Raw genomic sequence first — 23,902 nt, forward strand, 5'->3', positions numbered from 1 at the left:
CTGGGGTTTGTTTTGGTGGTTTGTCATTGTTGGTGTGTGTTTGTGTTTGGGGTTTTTTTGATGTGTGGTTGGCTTGGTTGTTTGTTTGGTGTTTTTCCCATCAGTTCATCTGTTTTGCCAGCAGTATCTGCAGCAGAAGCATGGGAGTAATGAGCCCTTTCCCTGAGCATCCTCCAGCCCAGCCCACAGCTGTACGGCCTCACTGCAAATACAGCTGGGAACTTGCGCTGGAGGGCTGAGCCCCCCAGAAAGGATCGGTAAGAACCGGTTGTTGGTAACAGGAGTTTGGATGTGGCTGTGTGATAAAGCAGAGCTTTTTAGGCTTTGTAAGCCCTGGATATTCATGGGATCTGTCCAGAGTTGCTCAGCACAGGGCTGTGGGTTCCTGGCAGCTGTGGGCTCTGAGTGACACCAGAGGGGACAGGGTTCCTGACCCTGCTGCAGCCCAAGGTGTTCCTGGATTAGGCTTGAAATGAGCTGCCGGGGTGCTGCGGAGTGAAAGTGCTCTTCTTGGTTTGCTCTCCTATGGCAAGTAGATTTTTATGCAAAATACACACTTTGCAAACGGTTCTTTTTTGGTCCCCTACTTACCTGGGGCTTTCACTCTTTTCTCTTTCCTGGGGACAGGCTTTCTCCCTGCTGAGATCAGCTAGGTTCGTGTTATAGTGTGTAATGACCTCACTGCAAGCATGGGAGATGACGGTACGAAGTGAGAACATGTATTGTGCTGTAAAAGATGCGTAGGAGTGCAAAGGGGTATGGGAATGATGTGTTTTGAAGAGAGGACCTTTTCACTGGCATTTTATTGCCAGAAATTGGAATGGTTTTGTATAAAGACCTAAATAGAGAAAATTAGTTAATTGTGCTGTTTGCTTAGCTCTGTTTTTTCCTTTATGTATGTGACCTAATGCATTCAAGAGGTGCTGCTGGAGTGGAAAAATAAACTCCAAGAGAAGAAAGAAAACCTTGTGATTGACAGAAGTGATGCAAGCTGGGAGACAATCTTTGCTATTTCTAGCTGTTATAGACTTTTCATTGCAACATGGATGCCTAAGACCAGTCTAAAAAAGAACCTGATGCTCCAAAATAACACTTAAATAGAATTCAGTTGTCTGAATTCAAGTGAGCAGCCCCCCCGGCTCACAGGATATAAAGGTGACCCAATAGCCTGAGGTAGCCTGTGCTCTGCAGTGCTGTGTATACTGTCTTCCAAGCGGCATCTTCTATCTGTGGGCCTTGAAGAAGTAGACATCACTCTGATATTTCCTACCGACTTTAAAGATTTGTACATGCGATCTTCCAACTTAGATCCTTTAAAGTTAGTTACTAGAATTCATCAAACCAGAATTCTGGTTTCCTTTGCATCCAGTGTGAAATCACCAGGTGTTTTCTGGGGATGCTGAGCACTGAAATGGCCGTTCAGAGCAATCACAATCTGGTCTAGAAGGTGACAAGGCCAGTGGGGAGCCCACTGGTGCCTGGGGATCCAGAGGCAGGAGAACCTTGTGGCATCACAGCTGCAGACAAAGGAAATTTGGGATAAAAATACATGCAGTCACAGGTTTTGAAAAATGAACTCATAGTCTTTGCTTTCCGCATCTGCTAAGAAGAAATCAGTAATATCTACCTTGGCAAAATGTGCTTCTCGGTGATGAATGAACTAATTGAGAACTTTTGTTTGGTGATATTTGATAAATACAGAGGACAGTTATAATCCATCAGACCTCACAGGTCATTTGTTTGATCACTTCTGCAATGATGATTGATTTGCTTATTGGCTTGAATTCTATTTGTATTTGAGAGAGAAATATATTCTATCACCAATAAACTGGAACAGTCCTGAATTATTTAACATTTTGTAGGATCTTCCTTTTGATGTATGTATTTTCTCAATCAACATTAAAAGTTGTTGAAGAGTAAAGTCTAAGTGGAAGAGATGAGGATTGGTTTTCCAGTTAAAGAATCCTGCCTTTCTGATATTCTTCATGTTCTTCCTTGTGGCCTCAAATGTTTCTTCAGCTATTACGGCTGAGCTATTGGAAAATCTTTTCATTTGGAGGAAATCCAGTTTAGCTTCACTAGCAGCAAGAAGTGTCCTGATTTTAGACTGTTAAGTTGGTCTACGCTATCATTACCTATATATAGTTTGGATTTCACTGTCCAACTCTATCACTAAAATTTGAGAGGAAAGAATTGAAAAGTATAAAATACAATTATTCTTAGGAAATGAGTGAAGGTTGTGCTGGAAACTTGTAAAAGTGATATTGTGAGAAAGGTGAGTTTTATATAAATTGTATCTACAATGTTTTTGCATTTGTAAACCAAACTTGGGGCCAGAGATGTGTAGGTACCATTTTTATAAACTGCTGAGAGGGTTTGTGGTCTGCCTGTGGTATTTTTTGTGTTGTATTTGTGATGATAATTATGGGAATATAGTGTCTAGTGTGAAGCCGTGCTAGTGAATAAGCAATGCTCATTGGTAATTGGGAAAAATTTTTCCTAAAAGGCCCCTAGAGTTTGGGTTACATGAGCTTCTTTTATTTGTCATTTTTGTCTAACTATCAATCAATAACATGAAAAAGGCTGCATAAATACATGAGGGTAGCAGAGTCAAGATCATTAGCACTCAATTTATACAGCAAGAAAATCTGAAGAGGACTGACATTTTATCAAATTGCTTGTGTGCTCCTCTAGTGCTGAGCTGAATCAAATTTTATTCTTAGTGCTGAACTAAATAATATTTTAGTGGTAGAAACAATCGGGCAATAAGTGGTGATCAGGGAGGTTACCAGCCACATGAAACTCTGTAATGAGCTGGGCTTTTTCTCCTGGCCTTGGATGACGTGGCTGTTTCATGGTATCCCAACCCTGAATTTGTAGCTCTCCTGCCAGACTGGAAAGGATCCGGATGTGCATTTTTCACCTCCTCCTTCTGTAGCTTTGGTTTGTTCTGGCACTCAACCATCCCCTTCTATTTTCTGCTTTAAACAGCTCCTAAAATCTTCTCTATGACATACATAACCTTTGCAGATTAGGAACTTCCAGAATTCATGTATCTTATGTTAGTGGCTGAATGTGACTCTGATTTTTAGAAGGCATGAAAAAGTGCATTTAAGGGAACTTGAGGAGATCTGATTTTTTTTCTTCCTTCTTGCCTCTCTCAGTAGCCAACATTCAGTAAAATGTCTTGGGCACAATGCAAAGAATGACCAAAAGACTAAAGAAAGGTACTAAGGAAATCTGAGAACTTAAAACCTGCCTAATTCTTCAGTGGGAAAAGAGGATAAAAGATGTAGCAGTCTGAACCTTTTTTAATTATTTTTTTTTTACATAGACTAGAGGCAAAGTGACAGTTTAGGAAAGGCACCAATGCCTGACACTATTTAACAGTACCTTGCAATTTCAAACAGCAAGCTTACCGTATCCCCAAGGTTTGCAGGCCTTGTAGCTTGGTTTGCCCTTTGTGCGAGGGTGGCCTTTAACAGCGGGAATCGCTCTCCATGGTCTCCTGGGCTGACTCTTCACTTAGTGTATTCAGTAGCACAAACTAGAGAAGTGACATGTTGAAGTAAGTGGGAGTTAGGTACTGGCACCTAAGAAGATGACAGTCTTGTGTCTTTATTGTTTCATCATTATAAATGTGATTTCCTAATATAAGCTTGTACAGTGATGTCCTTTCTAAAGTAGCGTTAAGGTGAAATCACACCCATGCTACTGGTTGGTAAAAAACTTCACTCCCAGGCTGATACTGTTTTTCCTCCTTTTTCCTCTGCTGTGCTCAGCATACTGTACCAGTATGAATTAACTTTCATAGCCTGTTTATGAGGTAGTCAAGCAAATATAATTTTGCCCATCTAGAAGATGGGGAAATAGCTTTCCTGCATTTCTAAGTGATTTGCTAATGGCCCCAGAATTGTCAGTAGCAGCATGGAGACAAGTACTAAAGAATATTGACTTCCAGGGCACTCTATTGCCCCTTCTTGCACTGGCAGATTATATTAAGAAGAAAATAGTTCTTTCTGTTAAGATTATTCCAGTTAAGATCCTCTGCTTTGAGAATCAAAATAACATTAACTGAGCAAGTGTCAAAAAACTGAGATCAAGCAAACCATTGCTCACATGAGCAGTCTGACTGTTATGGTTTATTGCATTGCAACAGTACCCAAGAGCTACAGTCATACTCCAAGCCCTGTTACCCTGCTGTCAATACACAGACCAGCTCCCAGCCTGTGCAAGGAGCAAGCACAGCTGGCTGGGCCGTCAGGAAACGTGAAGCTGTGTGATCTGTACGTTGATGTTCTGCTAACAAACCCCAGGATAACTGTGCTGTTTGTGGTAGATAGTCTCTGTGCAGCTTGGGTTGGTGGGTTGGTTTTTTGGGGGGGTACTACAAGTTAAGTATCTGGAATCAATGTCTTTGAGTTTTATTTTCTTCCCGTGGTATTTCTCGATTCTCAGCGGAGAAAACATGAGAGGCTCCTTTGTGGCAAGAACTGAAACAATATGAAAAAAGGCTGTCAGGTCTGTGCTGGATAAATGGCAGACAGATGGCAAGTGTGATTGGCACCGACAAGGGGTGAGCCGCCTTGTTTGCGGGTGCTGCTCCTGCCATCCATCACACGCTCACCTAATAGTGGGAGATGTCACTGTGATGTACTTAAATCCCCAGCTGACTGATAAAGTGAAGCCAACAGGAAGGAGGGTTTGGGTGAAGGTGTCGAACTGGGAACAGCGTGACTTTAAGGTGTGTTAACACAGATAAAGAAGCATCAAACATTGTGTTTTGAGATAACGCCCAGAGTGTTTTGCTGTACGCACACTGTCCCTAATGCTGTTTGATCTGAGCAAGGATTTCTTGTTGTTTTATCAGGACAAGGGGATTATACATCTAACACCAGTGTGTCCTCCAAGCTGAGGGCCAGGGACAGCCCTGAGAATGGGTCACTGCCCATTCGCCTCCCATTTCCTTGACAGTGAACTAGGTTCGTGCTTTTGTTGCGGGACAGGGAAACACTCCCCTTGAGAAAGCTCCAGAAGTTGTCACAAGGCTGACTTCACGTCTGCTTTGGGTGCCTATTTCTAAAGCAAGTCCTGTGAAAACCCAGTGCAAACTTTCTTTTCAGCTCTGATGTGCCCCAGCACCCACACAAAGTCCCGTGGGGGGTCTTTGACCAGCCTGCCACTGTCTGTCTGTCCAGGAGCCCTGCCAGTTACTGCTTTGCTTTGAAATGATTGAAATATTTTGACTTCTCACAATGTTGCTTTCAGTTTTTTTTAAGGGGGACAGTTATCAGGAATGAACACAAATGTATGAAATGCTTCAGGGGATCTCAAAGTGCATTTTTGATCACAAAGAAATGTAACATTAGTTTGTGTTTCTGATGGCAAGCCTGAGCTCTTTTAGATTTTCTAATGTATTACTTTTCTGAAAGAAATGGATCTGACACATCCTTATAACACCTGTGTGAAGTTGTGGTATATTTTAGTAAATGGTCTTGTTTCTTTATAAAATTCCACTTATTCATGGGTATCAGTTTTCCAAACAAAAGATCTTTCGTGTCTGCAAAATTATAAAATCTACCCATCTCTTCTTGCTCATTGTTAAAATACAGTGCATGAGTGAATCCTTGGCTTCGCTCTGCAAGGAACAGCGGCTAAAATCAGACACAAGTGAGTACTATTTGACACTTTGGATCTAATACCTAAAAGCTCTGAAGTGTTTGGTTTTAAGGATCATTGTCTTTTTGAGAAATTGCCTATTTTAAGTATTCATTACTCAAGCTAATAGATACTGATAAAGGCTTTATATCATCTGTTGGGTTTTTGCTTGCTTGCTTTGTTCTTTTATTTAAGGAATAGGATTGCTTCCCTCTGGTTCTTGAACATTTAGAGTTCATGTATGAAGGCTTTTTTTTTACTCTGCAACTAAAAATGCTAATAGACGTTGATTTGATTTATGTTGAGAAGAAGGATCTCTGTTAAAATCCCCTTTCTAAACCCTACCTGTGATCCAGCTTTTGTGGAGGCAGTAATTGCTTTGCCAGTCTGTAGGCTGGAGCTGTCTGTAAAACCTGAAAGAAAAATGTAAGTCGCCAGCAGCTGAAGCAATTGTTTGTGGACAAATTCAAACCCAGAAGGGGAAAGTCAATTTTCAATATTACCACTGTAGTTCAAATAAATGTTTAAATAGGCCTTCCGCTGCTTAAATAGAAGGAGGGAGGTGAGCTATAGGTATGTGCATTGCTAAGACAGAAAGGAGCTACAAAGAAGAGAATAAACATCAAAGCTGCTGGAAGGAACAATATAAACTTGTAACAGAGTTTCAATAAAAGCAGCTATTGTATTTGCCTCTTTCATAGATCCCGGTTCCTTTAGACTAAAATACCTTCCTGTGGTAACACCGTCTCTCCGACAGCATCATTTCCATCTTTAACACAGATGCTGCAGAAAGTGGCCCTTTTTTCCAGGTGTTCCAGCATTCAGACAAGTGCCACATTGAGCACTGGGAGAGCGATATTCCGAGGGCCAAGGTGAGCAGGAGGGGAGGGAGGAGGAAGGAACAGACACAAGATGCTCAACCTCTGGGCCAAATAGTCAGTGGGTGTCTTACGGGGGCTGGGTTTCCCAGTGCCAGTTAGCAAAGACTGCAAGCAGTGTGATTTCGAGCATTTTTTAGAAAGAAACAGATTTCAAAGAAGTGCTGTTCCTGGGAGCTGGAGCAAGCTTGCATAGCACAGAATTTTGGGAACCCAGCAGTAACTTGCTGTGCCTCAGAGTCACTGCTGGAATTCACAACTGGGTGGCAAAGCTGCTCCCTACACAGTGCAGCCTGATATTAGTAGAAAGGTGGTTTCAGGGGGGTGGCACATCATAGCACACACCAACATTAATGTGCTGGTTTTGTTGCATGCTTATAAATTCATGGGAGCAAACAGAGAGAACCTGTGCAAATATCTACACACACTTACTAATCAGGTTGTGTGACTTGGGAACGGCACAGGGATGAGTCAGGGTGCACAAAAATCTCATACTTTTGAACGTTGACATATTCCCCCCCCAGACATAGGAGATGATACAGATACAGGCCTGATACAGAACTGGATGCATGAACCTGTTTTACTCAAGCATTCAAGATTTTACTTCTTGCTGCCTAAGGAATGGTCAGAGAGTTTTGTACTCTCTGAGCTCTAAGCCGATGACACAGTTGAGGTAGCTTGTGCTGCTAGAAATATGTCCAGGAAATCATTGTATTGAGCACATCATGCTCTAGTGATCTGCAGCCTTCGGGCTCTGGAGACCCTCAACTGTTCTGGCCGCTGTGTCCAGTGGAGAGCAGGGCTTCGAGCAACCGGTGACCATGCAGATGTTCAACCTTTGCTGAAACTTGATAAAAAACCTGAACCCTAGGACTTGCTACATCTGTCCAATTTCTTTCATTGTATTTATTCTAGCTTCTTGACCCTTTTGATAGAGGGAATATATTCCCTTTCAGTCAAAAATTCTCTATGCCAGATCCCTGTGAAGAAATGCTTTATGCGTGGCTTGGAGATCTTGTAATAATTAGGTGGATAAAACAATTTAGAATACCTGAAAAATCTCATTATTTAGCTGAACAAGTTTATGCTTTTTTTTAACCATCTGGAGTTGATGATATTTTTCAGTTGTGAAGGAAAATAGGAAGAGCTTGGCTGTTCAGGTTCTTTTGAAAAATAGACTCCAAACGTCAGTTCCGGAATGTTTTAAAATACAAAGCCGTTCACCACAGGCTTGCAAGTGGATGGACTAGGACCCAGCTGAATAAATAAGCTGTCTGCAGGGAAAGAAAGATGAAAAGGGGGAGGGAAGGAAGAAGTGCATTCCCCAAGATAAATTCACATCTGTGAAATAAGACACTTCTAAATGTATGCTAATGGCCTAAATGTTTCCATATTCAATTAAGTAATAAGTCCCGAGTTGGCAATATCATCCCCAAACATTCATTTACTAAGCGAAGGCTCCACTGGGATAGCAGAGGCACCATAATGAGCTGATGTGGGCAGTAAGACACGATAATGCCTACTTCAGAGGGAATTACTGCTTTCATAATGCAATTTACAACAAGAATTTAGTTGTTAGAAGGGTTTTTTCCTCTTCATTATGACAGTGTAATTATGACTCTAGTGGCTCAGAATAATTTCAAGAGGAGTGAGTTACCGAAGCTTTTGTGCTGAGTATTCTCAGGCACTTTGAATATGGGACTAAGTGCTGCTGCTTTGATAAACAGTAATCAAATGGAAGGTTCATATAGGACAGCAGCCTACTCACAGCTGATCTCATCCTCCTTCACCACATTCTGCTTATGATGTACTTAATGTCTTTTTTTTTTTTTTGGGTATTATTACTTATCCATTTGATTTAAAAGAAACAAAAAAATCCCCCACACAACAAACACAAAAGAACAAAAACCACCCAACATAATATCTGCTGTAAATCACCCTAGTTCAACAGTAACTATAACAACAAGCTCTGATACAGTATTTTCATCTACAGATGCACCTGTATAGAGCAGTCAATGTCAGCATCTTGATTTACAGATGGAGAACTGGAAGTATGGGAAGGCTGAATGGATGTCTCTGTCTGTGAGCCGGGCTGCCCGGGAGCTGGGAACTAAACAAAGGGGGTTTTGAGACTGAGAGCGGTGCCCATCGCTCCAGAGTCAATGAAACCATGCTAGTTTATTCCGGCTGTACAGGGATCGCCAAGGGAAACCCTGGCGGTGTGTGACAGGAGTCGGTGTGATAGAGCCATGTTACTTTGGTACAAATCCTGAGAGCATAAAAAGAGTGCTATTTCCAGGGCTTGCAACTAACAGTGCTGGTACCCCATCCATCCCTATCCAGCATTGCGGAGTGGGTCACCTTGCAGATTTTCAGCTGTGTAACCTGAAAAATCTGTCACAAGTGTGTACAACTGTAAAGGAAACTGGTGCTTGCTTGTTATTATGAGTGTAGAAGTACTGGCCATTTTGAATAGACTGAATTTTCTACAGATGTTTATCCGTGGAACGTGTCTAGAATCCCTCTAAAATTCATTTCAAAACTACATATAAATGCAACGAAAGCTGTTTCCAGTGGCTACTCAAAGCTGCAAGCAATTTAATAAGTTGCTGTCTAGCAGACAGTCTGTCACTTTAGTCTTTGAACTTAAATGAGTGCATCTGAAGATGGCAATAATCCTTTGTGATGTTTTGTACCCATGTTGTTGCGTTCAGGTGTTTTTCTGTTTCAGCCCGGCCAGGCGCTGTTATGTACTTGTTGTTAGCAGTCTGGGTGTGGAGTAACTGCACCTGAATAGGCTCAGTGTTAGGTTTGGTTGGGGTTTGTTTGGTGGTGTTTTTTCCTCTCTTTACTAATTTTTTAGGAAAAGATTGTAAAACACAGCACTTGGCATCCATTGCAATGGTACTGTAAGACAGAACCTTATTGTGCACAATGTGCTTTTTTTATATTTCTCTTTCTGAGAGGCATTGGGAGATTGACTGTACATTTGTTTCTTAAGGCAGTATTTGCAAAACCTTTTGCAATTAGGGCAGACTTCTCCTTGTCATGTTGTAGTAGATCTGGCTTTTTCTAGGAGCTGAACTGGCTTTGCTGGAGCCTGGAAAGGCAGCTCAGCTAAAACAAAAGCTATATGCTCTGGTGAAGCGTTTTGTTCAAGCTTGAAATAAACAGCTTAAATGTAAAGTGTGTCCTTTGGAGCATCATTGGCATTGTCACGGCCTGTGCGTGATTGACGTCTCCATGAAGGGGAAGAAGATTTGGCAATTCATTCATATTACAAGCGTGTTACTGATGAGGTGTTTGTTTCCATAGATGACTGCAATACCATATGAAACTTGGGCACCAGTAACTTTGAAACCATGTCAGAAACGTCTCCTGGTGGATCTGAATGTCACTTGGAAAAAAAAAACCTGTGTGCATGGTGCATATAATTCATTCATAGAGGTGCTGGCGTGAAACTTCTTGGCCCTTGGTAGTCAAACTAGAAGATGCTCTTTGTGGGACCCTAATGAATACAAGGTGTTAGGAAGCTCTGGAAAAACTAGAAATGTGATTATCAGATGCCTTGCATTGCTTCAAACTAAATAAATGCTAAGGCAAAAGCTGCTGTTGTCAGCTGTATGGATTCTTCCAAAGTGAATTAGGTGCTGGGGAAGCAGCTCTTAAAGGAGTAACTCTACCCTTTTACAAGGAGCTAGGATGTCTAATTGAGTCCATAAATGTAACTCCACCTTTGCTTTCCTCAAAGTTAGCTGCAGCAGTGCTCATGGGTTGTTTGCAACTGAGCAACCTGAGGTTGAAAATGAGCTGGAACACGGATTCAAGAAGCCGTATTTTTTAAGCGATCAGATCTCACGGAGTCTGTGTGGCAGCAGATGATCAGTAGCAAACCCAGTTCCTATTAGAATACTCATATTTATGACTGACCAACATACCCTCATCTGTCATCACTTCACTCTTACAATCTGTTCTCTAAATAAAATCATAACTTAACCGTATGCTTGACAGAATGATGTAGCGGCTTTAGTATGTTTATTTTTCACTATGCTCTATGTATCAGTTCATGCTTCATTTGAAAGTCTGTTCTTTATTATTGTTGTAAACTCAACTGGGCCATTCATATCCTGTGGGTATTAAGAAAACAGCCGCTTAGATTCTGATTTGTCCAGTGACAGAATATATGAGGCAGCATTCAAAATCCTTTAGAGATGCGTTACATTTCCTTCACAATGGGTATAGTTTAAAGGTCTGAGATTTACAGAAAATTGTTTCATGAACAGTATACTGCCTCTTTTTTCCTCTTATGTATTTCACAGGATGAAACAGAAGCAAGTTGTTCAGATGTTGAACTTCTCTTTGGCTTCACCAGCAGAAAAACAGGGGCTGGGTACAATGCTTGTCAATAATTGTACTTACCTTTAATATGCAGTAATTACTAATGACATGGCAAAGTCCTATCTTGAATGGTCTGGTAAGAATGCAAGGAGGACTAGGCAGTAGCATCAGAACAGGTTCTTTCCTCTGGAGTGCAAACTGGAGTGAACATCTCATTGAATCCAAAGGCCTGGAAAAGATCCTGTGACTCCAAGGAGACAGAACTGCCCGAAATGACGAGGTGACGTTTGTGTGTTCCGGGGGTGGAAGTGGAGTTAGGGAAAAGCAAATCAAAGTGCACAATTTGGATTGAGATGAGTGAACTTTGGGAAGCGTTAGTACCTTAGGAAAGCTAATAGATGTGGTACCTCTCAGGGTTTAAAAAATGAATGGTGCCTCTGCTTTCCATGGGAAACTTACAGGATCAATTACATGCGGCTGTTTTTGAGAAGATTTATTAAGCTCGTTTGGAAGTTTTATAGATCTCTCAAAACTACTGGTGAAAATGAAGTACATTCTGGAAGCAACCTGACTTATTTTGAGATATATTATGGATGCTGCAAGTGTTTCCAACCTTGAATAAATCACTTCACGTATTTTTAACTACCTGTCTAGGCATCTTGAAATGAGAAACAGACATAATAAATAATTTATTGTGCAGAACAGTAGCAAATATGTATATTACACCCTTTGATTTCCAAATACATCCTGCTGAGCAAAGCTGTGTGATTTAATACCGCTTTGCAATGTTTTGCTGTTTCACTGGTTTCTTGAAATAAACACATATGCAATGAACCTGAGCTGTCTGCAGCGGCCAGTGAAATCAGTGGGCAGTTTGCTAGCAACAGCAATGTCAGCTTTACAAATCAGTGTCCTCAGGTAAAAGCCTCTTTGTGTTCTTCTGCTCCTAGAGCTTATTTTGCAAGGGGCTGCTCTCTCCTGGCGAGCTCGGAATGTTGTGAAGCAGCTGCAGTTTGTGTCAGTGGCAACAGCCAAAGCTTGTAAAGGGATTTCAAAGGAAGCCAGAAAGAAATTAATGGGCTGAGAGGTTCCTTGGTTATAAGTAAATATCCTATTTTTATTGGATGAACGCTAAAAGGAAAATACCAGAAAAGAGAGACAAGAAATGACAGATGTGGAATGGAGATGGTATAGAGAGCTCCTCAGGGATAAAAATGCGAGTGAGGGTGACAAATTTCTGAGCAGGCAAGAATACATAGAAATAGCAGTTTTCTGTGTTTAGGCAAAAAGGATTTGGATATTCCCTGAAAAACTGTAAGGAGAATGCAGTACAGAACTTGAGGATTGGTATAAAACTGACTACACTTTGTGGATACAGGGGTTCCGTCTAATCCATGCTTTTCTGTGATCTTACTCTTGAGAAGCTGATTTAGAAACACACGTTGGTAAATGTGAATGTTCATCCTGGGTGTCTCATTCTGGAGCCTATTTCTGTGAAAGACAATCAAGACTGGATTCTGAGAACAACAGTGAACTTGTAGCACCTTTCGAAGAAAATACTGTTTCTACATTTTGAACAGCAGAACACTCTAGTGAACACTCTAGTGAACCCTATAGTCCAGCTTAGTGACTCCCCTGTTTCCTGCTGCATATGTGACAGGTGAAGAGACCTGCCGGGAACTTTCCGGTGCATGGTCTCACCCAAATGTTCTTTGGCACTTGCTTTGCACAGGATGATACAGATAATGTACTTTTTTCTGTAAGTATTTCTTTCAGAGGAGTAGGACCACAGTGTTCTTTTTCCTAGAGCCTTGGTGGCGCCTGCTTTCTGTCACTGTGATGGTCACTTGGCATTCCAGAGGCTCTGCTGAAGGGATCCCAGTCTCTCTAGTTCTCTCCCCAGAGCCGGTGATGCCGTTGGTACAGGGACATGGCAGACTGAGGACAGCAGGGCTCATTTTCTCTCCTCCTGTTCCAGTTGAGGGGAAATTCTCTGCTGTGATGCTGTAAAAAACCCACAGTGTCGTGACTGGAGGGTGAAGTGGTTCCAGGAGCAGAGCCCAGTGTGGGACAGCCCAGAGGAAGCCACCTGGCTCTTCAGTACCCACCTGCGCCTCGTGGGGTTTCTTTCTATTACTATTGGCTTGATGAAACTTCATTTTTCACCTTTGGAAGTGCAATATCCTGGTGGGATTTGTAGCTCCTTTGCTTTCAAAGTGACTTCACAGAACATGAAACTGGTAAGAGGAACATTTCCAATATCTTGCTTGAATTAATTCTGAACCGACTTATACCCAATTTCATTCCAATCAGGCAGTGCAGATGAGAGCTGGCAATTTGCATAGACATAGCAATTTGGAGAGGGGTGCAGAAGAGCTTTTTAAAATCCACACGGAGCACATGTCCTCTGTCTCTGAGCACGAGTAAAATCCCCAAAATTCGGAATTCTTAGTTCCTTTTTCTTTGTTTCGTTTGCTTAAGTCAAATTATTTGAAACTAAAACTATCCTATTATACCATGGGGTAAATAGATATGCTTCTCAGCAGTGTTGGAAAATTAATGAGTATTTGAAAATGTGAATCTGCCTTATTCCTGCATTATCATTAGAGTATGTATTGCAAATAACATTTTGAACACCAGGTTTCTTTTTAACTTGGAAAGACATGATATGAATTATTGAAAGAATTGGCTAAATATATTATTTTAACTTGGATTCTATTTCTTTGAATTATATTTTACTACGAATTTCTGTGTTGTCTAATGTTGCATTTAGCCGTCTTGATTTTTACTGGGTCATAGTCTTTTCCTGCATCACCAACATCAGTAACATTTAGCCTCTATTTTAATTAATCCCTTGTTGAGAGCAGAACACTTCTCAAGCCAGTGTTCCAGCACCGACCAGTCAATGCATAGCCAAATATGATAATGCATCTGATATACAGGATCACACCGAGTGACCCAGTTTCCACCTTTCAGCCTAACTTTGCTTCAAGGACAAACTTAATGAACATTTGACATCAGACATTCTACCTGTACACAGCAGAGCCATCGCCTACCTGCTCATACAAGTAGGATTCGCTAATTGCTCTGCCTTGGATTTGACTCTCCAATGCTATTCATGCCTTTTCTTCCCTTTTTTTTTTTGACCAGGTGGAGTGAAAGTTAATTAGTGTACCCTGCCACACTCTAGCAGTGCATACATATGTATGGTGAGAGCTCTGTCAGAGTCTCCTAGAGGGAAGGTCTCCAAATTCGCTTTCAGATGGGCCTGTCAGATTAAATTTTTTTAAAAAACTTTTTAGCATGTACCATTTCAGTAAATGTCCTGCAGCAGTCACTCCCCCACTGCCAGGCAGATGTTTTGGGAAGGGGAAAAATGTCTTTGTTTAGCCAAACCTCAGGGCTAATGTATCGCCCCTCGTACCCACAATTCTCCATCTCCCTTGGAAGTGCCCTGTGTGACTGTTCGTGCCAGCTCTTGCACGAGGGATCCCGTGTGCCCAGTGCAGCTGCTGCTGAGCTCATCCCAACATTTGGTTTCAACATTCAAGTGAGGAACTTCCAAAGCAAAGAAGATGGGCTGTCAGGGCTTTGTCTGGCACCCACAGGTTCACCAACCCACGGACCGGGTGAAGAGTAGGACAAGTTTCAGAGAAGTGGATTTATGCCGATTTTCCCCAAACTATGATGATATTTGCAATATTAGCAAATTGTGATTCCTGAAACACAATAGGAGGTTTTTGTCACTGAGATACAGCAGAATTACAAGCTTTGCCATGAATTTTATACAATCCTAACAGACTGTAATCCTTATAATAAGACAGGTTTGTGACTGAGATTACTAAAGTATTTATCCCCTTTATCTCTAAGTGAAAGCAATACATCAACATAAAAATAGAGATTTTTTTCATCAATCTGTTACCAGCACCCAGCACTTCAGCCAAGAGGACAAGTTTGTTTTCAGTAACATGTATTATACTGTTTTTCCCTGTTTCCTGCAGAAAGGTTGTTCCAGGGGAACCTTTGTAGCCACAGAGGAGACTGACATTTGCCTTTTTCTTTTTCCGACAGTCTTTGCTACAGCACCTTTGTTTCCCCAGCCCCACACTGACCTGCTGCCACTCTGCACAGTCACCTCGGGGTCCCCAGTCTCAGGGCTCTTTCTACACACCCCGCTACAGCACATTGATCAGGAATAGTTTCAAATATTTCAATCAGTTTTTGCTCCCTCCCCAACCCTTTGGTTGTTTTCATGGTTGGATTGTGCTCTTTGCTGACAGCATGTGTGTTGTCATCCCTAGTTTTCGCCCAGCAGAACCCGTGGTCACAGGGGCCATTGTTTAATTAGTCTGTCTACAAACTGCCTCGAGTTGCAAAGGCAGCTGTTCAAAGGAATATGCAGCAGAATATGACGCACACAGAGCTACCTTGACTGTGGACTTGGAATAGACCTTCAAAGAGAACTTTCTGCATAAAGAATCTGTGTGTAAAGTGGCTTATCAAGTGCTAATTTCAATGCAGTTGGATGAACTGTGGACTGAATTCTTCATTACCGTGTTTATTGATTCATCATTTGCCTCTACAATTTGGGAATAAACCAGTGTGGTTTTCAGGATGATAGCACTGTGTGCACATTTTGTGCAGGAGAAGTTCCAGCTACAGCTGGAAAAATGTTCTTTATGAAACAGATGTCTGCCTTTCCTCTGTCTTAAACTCATCAAAACCCCAAACAAACTAAAACAATATAAAAGGCGAGAGTGGCATCTGCCAACTGAGAATCTTTTTTGAACGTTAATTTTGACCACAAGTCAATCAAAACTGTCAAACTCCTACAAGCAGGTTTGGGTTTGAGCGCACGTCCCCTTGGTGAGAGCGCGGGAGTCAACAGATCCGAGATGGAGCCGGGCAGACAGGCGCTGGGTTTCCTGGCTCTGAGCGGCGCCTTCAGCCCGGGGCAGACTGTTCATTTCCTTCTTCCTACAACCACATGGGTTTCCCATGCTGAACCGTAGTGTTGTGCTGTGTTGTAAAATCCTTACTCGCAGGAGCATGGAGATTCCTGGAACTAGCTTGCAGTCAGTCTGATGAACTTCTGGTTCAGTCATTTACCTGTGCTTATGGTTTAATTATTTACCTGGGCTCCCTTTCTGTAATTTTTCTCTCTGTGTCATGGTTTCTCCAGCCTTTGTGTATTTCATCACTCTCAGCCCTTCATCTTCTGGCTATTTAATCTGTTGTGTTGATGTTTTGGTTGCCTGATAGAACAGCTTGTATTCCTCAGTGGATTTTGTCCTACCAGCTGGTAGCCAGGATACAACCATTTTACTTTCATACATAGTCACTTCTGCTTATAGAATTTCTTTTAAGTGGCAAATGATTTAGAGTGTTAATGTTTTTGGCTGATTGCCACTGGGCTTTTGCTGCACAAGTGAAAAATGTCAGTCATTGCCACAAGTGAGATTTCTGTACGTCAGGTCACTTAAACTTTTTAAAACCTCTATTTTCAGAAGATCAATCTGCTTTGAAAAATTGTGACGCATTAAACTTGGTCTCTAAAGCTACGAAGTTTTAGTATAATTTTTTTTAAAAAAGTACGTGCTCTATAGTTCTTGCTTAGTCTGTATTGTAAGGCCCTGTATTCTGTTTTACGACATTAACTTTGACCACCACTAAGCAGACATTAAGATGTTCTCAGACATTTGAATTCCGTAGCAGAACAATTGTATGCTGTGATGAGAAGTCTCTAACTCCTTCTCATCTTTCTTATATTAAAATGCACAAATAGAATAAAAGAGTCCAAGGAAATGCATTAAATTTGAGGCTGAGAGGAGGTGCAATTATTAGTTTTTCAGGATTTTTATGTGCAGAGGATTACCAGCTGCCTTTGTGTTCCTGCAAAATAGCTCTGTCTTGGAGAGCAATCGACAGGGAGGTTTCTGTGTAATTCCGAGTGATCCCTGTTTCTGCTGGGATCAGCCAAACCTCCTTCTGCAGCTCTTCCAGTATTAAAAGCATGACGGCAGCCGCGCTCTGACCTGCACGAGAGGCAACTGCTGCAGCTGGACCCAGACAGCCTTGTGTGCGCCCTACACTGAGGACACAGAAGGAATAATTTTGGGCAGTGTCATTTTTGTATTAATTGAACTCCCTTCTGCATCAGCGGCTTCATTGAGCTGTTAGGTTTGCCTGCAGCAGAACTCCTTGCTGTTGTTTAGCAAATGTTGCTTTGGTAGCCACTCGTGCAGATGACAGAAAGGTGGTTAAATATGTCAGTATAGATGTATAGTGTTCAGCCTGAGATTTTATGTATATAACAAAAATTCCTATTTGAATTGCGTAGTGAATAGCTATTCTGTGCCGGCAGCAACTCTTTGGAGTAATGCAGGCTTTTGTCTCCATTAAAGAAGCTGAACCCTTTATTTATACACTAACTTTGCATTTTCTTTACTGCAGACCTGATTCTGTAAACCTTGAGTAAGGATTCATCAGGAATCAGCGGAATCGCTCACATGAAAACACCTTTATGAACAAGGGTTTGCAGGCTCAGGGTTTTTGCAGCAAAGGTTGTTATATGCTGTTTTTCTGTCTCTCTGATTCTGTTCCTTAAACATCTAACGTACATGTCATTGAATGAAGGACAAACAAAGCACATATGGATCTATAGGTCTTTTTAAAAATTTTTGGGCAAGTTATTGTAATGGTGCATCTCGCAGTGAATTGCTCCCGTGTTACCTCCTAGAGGGGGCTGCGTATGAGCGACGGATGAGAGAATTCCTGTCTAAGAGAACTAAGTATTCCCAGTTTCCGTGATGTCCAGGAAGTGATTTTATCCGCAGCTGTGGGAAGTTGCTAGGGAACAGTGCTAACTCATGTTCGCTGATTGGTCTTCGTTAGCACTGCCGAGGTAATCTTCTCTTTCCTGCTCAGTGATACTGCTGTGTCATTTTGCATTAGGATGTGATTTGGAAATACTTCAGAACTGTCCTGCTGAAGAAGTTTGAAACAAACTTTCTAATGAACTTGTTTACATCACTTTGAAGCACCAAACCCTTCCCCATGAGTTCCGAGGTGTCACCGTGAAGAATGGGAAGGGCAGGTGGGGTGTCAAGCCCTGGGGTGCGGGAGGTGACCCCGCACGGGGAGGAGCATCGGGCTCACCAGCATTTGTGCAGTTTATGCTCTCCAGGAGAGGACATAAATGTTTTTGGAGATTCTTTTGAGGTAAACATAGCATCTGCATTTATTATATTATGATTGCTAATACATTTTATCCTCAGCCTTGAAGCATTTGCTTTAAGCTATGTGCTCTTTTTCACTGAACATCAGAGATCTATTCATCACATTGAAGGGAGCTTGGGCAGTGGCTGTTGATCTGCTTGATAAGTCAAAATGTTGGTAGTTTTGACTGCTAGCAGCATCTCTCCATTGCAAAAAGCTGATTATCCAGGTCACAGCTCTGGAGTATCTGCATCCTTCAACAATTATGTCTGATTGTATGACTTACAAACAAAAAGATCCCGTGCCAGGCAGTGCAAGTAAAACCAAAGTAGTCGCCTCACCAACCCCATTGCTTCGTGGTATATATAGAGAATGTGTAACTGTATTCCTGCGTCTGCAGCTGTTGGATTTGGAAGACTCGCACAGCACAGTCCATCAGCCTTCTCCTCTTTATTCACTGTGCTCCTAATGTTCTCAGCCACTTTAAGTGAATCCAGAAGAACTTCTCCACTTGTCTCTTGCCCACTCAGCATAAAAATATATGTATGCAGATGTAAATGCACACCTATAAATGTCCGTACAGCACTTAAAAATGTTTCATTGTGCTGTGCTCTGTTTTACTCCACCTGCAATCTGTAACAAAAATCCTTGGTTACACTCATCTCGGCTTCTAGATGGTTCTCTGGGTGAGAACCACGTGCCTGTGGGGTGGTAGCTGTTTTCCTACCATTTTTTCACCTGTGAAATGGAGCAAATGGCACCCTAGTGTTCGTGCACACGGTCCCCTGCACTGTGCTTTGTTTTTCCTATGCTTTCGTAAATCTAAGGCTAATATAAAGAATTGTTTGCACAGGCTGTGGTGTAGCAGCTCTGCTGATGTTTGGCCAGGAAAGGAAGGGATGCGTTGCATTGTTTTCTTTTTACCAGCAGTTTAGAAAGAGATATTTCAGACCCTGCATCATATTTTTGCATTTATTTTAGATGCAGTAGTTGGAAACTGTACACAGGGCTCCAAACCACTTTAAATCAGCAGGCAGCACTATTTATCTTTGTCTTTCATTTCTGTAAACAAACACCTGCCTTCACACCCTTGAATACATAAATATTTTGTCTTGTTTAGTGTCATTGCCCGTTATTGCCCAATTATCTGTTGCTGTACAGCTGGGAGAGGTGGCAGTCAGTCAGTGCCATGCTGCAACACTGTGTTTGCTGCATACTGAGGGGTGAAAAGAGGTTGTGGATTTACCTCCTCACCTTGACCTCGAGCTATCAACCTAAGACAGTATCTCTCTTAAACATCTCTATGTTTGTTTCATAATTAGTATTGAGATACGGCCATGGGCAGGAGTACCAGCTTGTCTCTTAACACAATAATGCCTCCTTAGAACATCACTAACATTGTCGTTTCTAACAGTGGTGTCTTATCTATCATATTACTGGGATTTGGATGAAAAACCTGGTTCTGACTTTTCCTTCCCTTTGGGAGTCCCAAGGCGCTGGGTCCCTGGGGCACAGTGCTGTTCACGGTACTCACGTCACTCCAAAGCTTGGCTTCCTCAGCTCTAATTCGGGGGATTTTCTAATCCCCGAAGATGCAGTTGTGCACACCATGAAGGGCTCTGGTTCCCCTGGGGATCGGGCCCTCCCATGGCTTGTTTAGTAAGTGAACAGAAATCAGAGCTACAAACTCTGCGTTTGTTTCTGCTTTAAACTGATTTGTATGCATTCTTTCCTTTTAATTCTCCAGAGACTTGTGCATTTTACATCTTGCAAAACATGTTTTTAATAAGGACTTTCTTTTTGAAAGTCACAGGAATAACATCTAAATCTGTGTGTGGAGTACGTGCATATGTACACACACACACACACATATATATATATGTATGCACTGTGTGCATGCACAGAAACTGTAAGTGCAGTAGGCAATTTTGTTAAGTCCAAGAGGTACATATTACAAAGGTATCCATTTTATTTAATTCCTGATATGCACAATTCAGCTTCATGAAGCCTAAATAGGTCTTGTGCCCTTTTGCTAATTAAATTTTGTTTTAAATCCACCTGGGCTGTATTTTTGTAATATCTCCATTTGAATGAGTGTGGTTTAGTGTCTGGGTGGAATGGTTTTTCCTCCTGAAATGTTAATTAGATGGAGAACTTGTTATGCTTTGGAAAAACTGCATTGCAAACCCATAGATAAACAGATTGATTTAATTTTAATCTGCTTTCATGGTGATGCATAATGATAACTGGTTTCTGTCTCACAGGGCTGAAAACCACAGACCTTAATAAGAGTCTGTGGGTATATTATACAGCTTTAAATAGCTTATGTTGTGCTAGACCGCTCTCCATAAATTATTCTAACTCTATCAGTATCTCAGGGACTCCCGATTCTCTTCTGCTGTGGATTTTCAATCAGTGAAACTATTAGTGTAATCTGAAGAAACTTCGAGGCATCTTCTCTGAAAACAACTGACAACACTGGTTTGTACATGAAGTATTCAATGGGGAAAACAAAACAAAAAGAGCTTTATAGAAGCCAGCTCTGCACATTAAATCCTGGCATCCAAATCCTGTCTTTTATAAGCCATGCCAAAATTGATTATGAAATTAAAAGCCAGACACTCGGATGGTTAGTATGAAGTGTCTTAGTGCACGACCTAATTTTTGTGATATGTCATTCCTGTTGCACTGAGAAAGCTGCAGTTTGGTTTAGTCAGTTATTGGTTAAGTGGGCCCTGCTCAAATACAGTTCCTTCCATTGACAGAGTTCCAAATATGAAGGCTTGCCCCTCGTAGGGAAAGCATTTGTTTAACAGTCTTTATTTCTTCACGGGTTTGTGATAGATACAAATCCAGAGAGCCTTTGTACCTTTGGTTTTCATCCACTCACTGCAAATAAGCTTTAGGTCTAACAAAAGCAGACTGAGCTCTGCCTGTTTTCTCAACGAGACACATTTCATTTTTGACTGGTGTTCAAAGAGGTGAATCTCTTTCGGGCTCAAATTCTGTCCTATATTAGCCATAAAAGCCAATGAAACTACAGAGGGATGGAAGAAGAGTATGGCCTTAAGTTTAGCATCACTCTAATGTTGTACCTAAAATTAGAAGTGGAAATGCTGGGAACACAAATTCCAACCAGTCCTTCTTACATCTCTGGGAGGGGATGGAGATGAAACATCAAGATGGAAATGTCAGACTAAAGTGTTCTGGTATCAAAAAGGTTTTATTTATGCGATGTGCAGCAACAGAATTACTTGTGATCCTGCAGAGGATCACCACATTCAGTGTACCCCACGTGTTTGCTTTTTTGCAGTGATTATTCTTGTACTGACTTGCCAGCAAGAGACAGTACCTGGCTATTGTTTGAATAGTTCCCCAGCTTAGTCAAGTCAAAATTGCTGTCTCAATTTTAGGATCCTGTGGTAGCATACAGTTCCATAGTACCTGATTCTCAAGCTACAGCATTTAATTCTGGTCTTTGGAAAGACCCTGATTTGAGGTGTTCCAGCTGCAGGATGGCTCTGTTAGCTCTCCAGCCTCTGTGAAGCCAGCGTTAGGGCAGCGCTGGGAAATACAGACTAGATGTTTCCATCGCCAGCAGGTACAATTTGTTATTGGATCAAGGGGAGAGTGATGTCACTGGAAAAAGCCTTCAGGAAGAGGAACCCACGGCATAGCCAGCAGCACAGTTGGGCTCTGGGCAATGACGTATATTGGGTGTTTACAGGTTAGAACCATGAGTACTTTCAGGGTTTCTTGCAGGGAGTATTTTGCTGCTGCCCTAGGTCAGTAGTGCATTAGACTTTCCAGTGAGGGGAAATGGGCCTGATTCTTTGTCTTATGATGTGAAGAACTGTGGTCAGGTCCATTTTAACTCACATTTTGCCTGTCTTTGCTTTCAGAAGCCTCTCCTACAACTATTATTGCTGTCACAGTCCAAAGGTGGTGAATGTTAGTAAAATGAACGGCTGTTCTGCACAGCTACACACCGCTTTAGTCTCTCTCCATTTGTGGGTTAAGATTAGGGTCTGGGCAGGAAAAAATACTGCAGATAAACAGAAATAGAAACCCCCTTAAGTTATTCATTAAGTGCTTTGGGGAGATTTGGTGACAAGGCAAATTCAGAAGCTCTCGAAAACCTACCCCTCTGCACACCATTTATCTGCCACCTTCTAGTCTCCCCTTGTAACACGTTGGTAACCAGTGGTAGCACCTGTGTTAACAGCCTCCCTTTTCTTTGTATTCCTTTGATGTTGAAAGTAGCTCACTTTCTCAGAAGGAGCATGAAAGGTTCTCGCAGATCTTTGCCCTGAGCGCTCACAGTAATAGAAAACTAGATTCAATGTCATGGGTGTAAACCACCTTTATTTAGAGCTGCTTAGGGGTTAGATTCCCTGTTTATTTGCACTTTGTTTTGAAATGGAGGGATGTGTGATATTTGTATGCTGCATGCGGGACATTGTCGGGAATAAAGGGTGGAGGGGGTCTTGCCTGTGGCTGAGTATCCGCGACTTTGGCACCTTCCTTGTCTTTGATCTCCTGCACGTCTTGAGGGTGAATTTGTGCATGTGTGTGCTCTCTTGCTCTTTCCCTTCCCTGCGGTGCTTCAAACCAGACACTTTGTTGACATTGTACCATGGCACTTAGCAGCACACATGTTGGAACGCTGGTATTTTCACCAGCCAGCTGTTCCGCTTTGTACAACACTTAAGTAACGATTTCACAGCCATTACCAGCCTGCAGTAACGACATGGGCTGAGAGCTGAGCGCTAACTGGTTGTAAACTGCAAAAACTGGGAGATGCTAAAACAGACACTTTGATAAATGAGAAAGGACATTGCCTGCATTTTAATTGGTCAAGTTGAAGCCTCTTATATCACTAGACTAAATATAGTGTTTAGCGGGTCATGAGACAGAATTGGGAATCGCTATCTCTATGCACTTAGGAAATGTATTTCCTTGATTTCAGGTGTGATGTATTGATTCTGGGAGTTCCTTCCATGTTTTTTTCTTTCTCCCTTCCCTCATTTGTACCCTGTCAGCACTGACAGGTTTCAGGAATCAGGGGTTCCCAAGGGCTTTGTTTGCCATGATTGATTTGGTGCAAGGGCTGAGCTGCTTATGAGTCTCAGTAGCCAATATGCTGCACTGAGAGCAGCGATCCAGGAGTAAATAACAGCTTGTAGAAATACCCATGAAAGCATTTAGTTGGATAGGCTCCTTGTTTGAAAAAAACCCACAACAACCTAAAACCAGCCACGATTGCAATGTTAATAAGTCTTTTCCTTCCTCCTCTTTTCCAAAGGAGAATCTGGCCCAAAGTGAAGTCTTGGGCATAAAATACTCGAATAACTTTACTTGCTGCTGCCCAGCCACACTGTTTGAAGCAGAGCTCTTGTGCTTAGACCGTTACCTATGAAGCAGCTTTGTCACGCGCTCTTTCCGTGTTGCGGTGGAGCAACGTGAGCCGGCTGAACTGTGGCTGAACCGCGCGGCCGCCTCCGGGGCGCTCGGGAGCAGCTGGAGGGTCGGAGCCCGCTCGCCCTGTGCAGCCAGGCAGTTCAGTAAAGCACATTTGCAGCAAAGTAATTGAGCCCTGACGGCAGTCGGAGTGTTTTCACCTCGGGTATCTTCGGTTTTATCTGCTGACAAATAACATACCTTCGCTTGTTATTAACCCTGTTTCATCCAGGTCATTCTTTGGTAATTGCGAAGTGCTACTGCTATTGGAAATGGGGAGAAGAAAATTCTGCAAATCTCAGCATCGAGACACACTAGAGGGAAAAACCACTCCTGGGATTGGGGAATCG

General features: G+C 42.1%; 1 protein-coding gene across 4 annotated transcripts in view; it reads left to right on the forward strand.

Moving 5' to 3' along the window:
• Positions 1–23,902, forward strand: part of TMEM132D (transmembrane protein 132D) — a 226,691-nt gene that overhangs the window by 72,044 nt on the left and 130,745 nt on the right. The gene's annotated exons all lie outside the window — the stretch shown is intronic.

The sequence above is a fragment of the Columba livia genome, chromosome 17, assembly GCF_036013475.1.
Source record: "Columba livia isolate bColLiv1 breed racing homer chromosome 17, bColLiv1.pat.W.v2, whole genome shotgun sequence".
NCBI lineage: Eukaryota > Metazoa > Chordata > Aves > Columbiformes > Columbidae > Columba > Columba livia.